The sequence below is a fragment of the Penaeus chinensis genome, chromosome 15, assembly GCF_019202785.1.
Source record: "Penaeus chinensis breed Huanghai No. 1 chromosome 15, ASM1920278v2, whole genome shotgun sequence".
NCBI classification, from domain to species: domain Eukaryota; kingdom Metazoa; phylum Arthropoda; class Malacostraca; order Decapoda; family Penaeidae; genus Penaeus; species Penaeus chinensis.
The window spans coordinates 20,928,783-20,931,282 of record NC_061833.1 but is presented as its reverse complement, the minus strand read 5'-3'; the positions used below and the strand labels follow the sequence as shown (position 1 = coordinate 20,931,282).

At 47.7% G+C, this 2,500-nt stretch overlaps 1 protein-coding gene across 5 annotated transcripts in view; it reads right to left on the bottom strand.

Moving 5' to 3' along the window:
• Nucleotides 1-2,500, bottom strand: part of LOC125032714 (transcription factor 12-like) — a 383,054-nt gene that overhangs the window by 86,890 nt on the left and 293,664 nt on the right. The gene's annotated exons all lie outside the window — the stretch shown is intronic.

Sequence of the window (2,500 nt, the reverse complement as noted above, 5' to 3'; positions counted from 1 at the left end):
ACGTCACGAGCTTTAATAGCCTGCTTCCGATCGCAAGCGTCTCTTCCTTCATTCTGAACGCCTTTCAAATTGCTCAAAAAGAAAAGGAAGAAAAAGTAACAGCCCCCTAAGGCCCTCAACCCTCAAGAGCGCCGGAAGAGGGTGACAGAGAGCTCTCCCCCCCCTTACCCTCATGGCCTGCAAAGCGTGGTCGTCCCGCACGACACACCCACACTGTCACTGGGGATTTGATTTATAACTGACTTCTAACCTAATAAGGGTCGACACTCCTTAGTCGTGTAAAGAGAGGCGCGTCACAGCGAGCGGGCCCTCAAGTCATTCTTGATCACCGAGTGTCAAGAGACCCTGTCGTGTCACGCTCGCGTCACGCAGCCAATTCCACCTCGACGACCACAAGTAACGGATAAAACCCAAATAAAGCAAAAACACATAAAAACTCCCCTGCATAGTGTGGCGATGTGTCACACGCGTGGCGTGGCGTGCATTCTCGGGAGGAAGTAACAACGAGGAGACATGCGAGCCTCATACAAGACATTCCGTCACTAGTCAACGCTGATAACTTAAACACTATCTCGCCCCGACACGCGAGACCTTGCGAGACTCGGGCGAATGTGATGGCACTCTATCATCTGACGTCATTCTGCATAATGCTAATATATCACCGAGGCACACTTTATTCTACTTGCTAATTTTATGGATACTGACGCATAGAATTGTTTCCATAACTTGTCATGAGAGATACGAGAAACGGCTTCGCCCTGTCCGTTACACCACACCATCATCTTCAGGAAAACGCGTGATACGTCAGCGTGACGCAAGGCGAGCATGAATCCAAATCTTTAAATCTAGCTTCCCTCTAATCCTGACACGCTCTTCTCGCTGATCACAATCAATAAAAATGCAGTTCAACATCAACATTTTTGTAGGTTACGAGTAGTCCCACGAGGCAGACAAAGCAAGGAGCCACCGCTGCCCTTTTTCCCCCATAATGCTCCCCCGTCGACACAGCGCCAGGCAGGCCATCGTCTCACTAGTGTTTACATGTGGTGGTAAACACTGCTTTGTTCGCTGCTCGTCTCCCCAGTGCCGTGTTTATACCTTAGCCTACACTTGACGCCGCCTCCTCCTTCCCCCTCCATGTAACCCTTCCTCCGCCCCCGAGCCGGCCTCGAACTCGCTGTCCTTTACGCCAACACACATCAACACCACCACCGAGTGCCTTCCCTTTTCAGGCATCTACACCAAAAACACTTCTCCTTAGCGACTTTCCCTCGTTTCTACTAGTTTCCCTAAAGAAGTACTCGTGTAGATTCCCACTTGTCTTCGCCAAGGTATATACAACGAGTTCGGTCCTGAAATCCAAGCTCTCACCTACGCCTCGTTCTTTCTCATATACTCGTTCTCTCTCCAAAACAGGGGAGTAACTACAATATACAATGGGAGCAAACATACTCTTTCAGGCGACATTACTCACTTTTTTTTTTCTTTTTTTTTTTTTACTTTCATTCAAAGATAAGTTATACATACGTGAGAGCACCCTTAGCTTGATCGTCGTAAATGAGACAACATACCTGTAAAAGAAAAAAAATAGACGTTAATTGATAGAAAACTTTAAAAATAATAAGAAAAAAAAAAGACATATTTTATTACACAAGCATGCGAATGAGCCCTGCTAGATGTCGTCCCTCACGGGGTCGTCCCACGTAGCTGGCCACGCCGCTTTACGCAAGGCCTATAAGTATATATACAGACATTGACTTAACCCGACAAATCACTCACCCCCCCCCCCCCACCACACACAACAACTCACAATCCAACTTAGAACAAACTGAAGACATCCCACCAGGATCCCATCGTCAATAACCCCCATCGACAAAAATTACCAGAAAGAGAAATCACCCGAGCACCCATTTTTTCCTTCAGTTCAAAGGAACAGCAACTCCATAACTGACCGTCTGCTGATAAAATAAAATAACTCGGAGCCTCACCACAGCCCCGGCACCACAACCGCCATGCAACATCGCTCACAAGGCACAATCATCAGGTTCCACAGACAACTTTGCTGGAGGTTACGGAGCAAACGGGCATCTGGTGCATACTAATGTGCGTCCGAGATGTTTTAATGTTCATACCCGGTGGGGATTATGGCGTGAACCAATAGTTACAAAGGCTCGGTCTCCGAACAAAAGCTCTTTGGTGTCCGGCGTTGGGACGGACGATAACGCGGTTTTAATGACGGTGTCCGTGTCCACAAGAAAGGGAAGCATTAATGCATCTTCGGTGTCCCTTTAATCTATCATGCTTTTACTGTCGTGCTGAAATAATTCAAACAAACCTAGACGACTCCAACGCCTTTCTTTCACGTCTTAAACCGCCTCCGTCTTCGCGCCGACGCACGCAACAATTCACTCTACAGAAACGAAATGAGAGGTTGACCCTCGTCTGGGGAAAGAACCAAGTAATGAGGTACAACTCATATGAAGTCCCCGGATGGAAGACC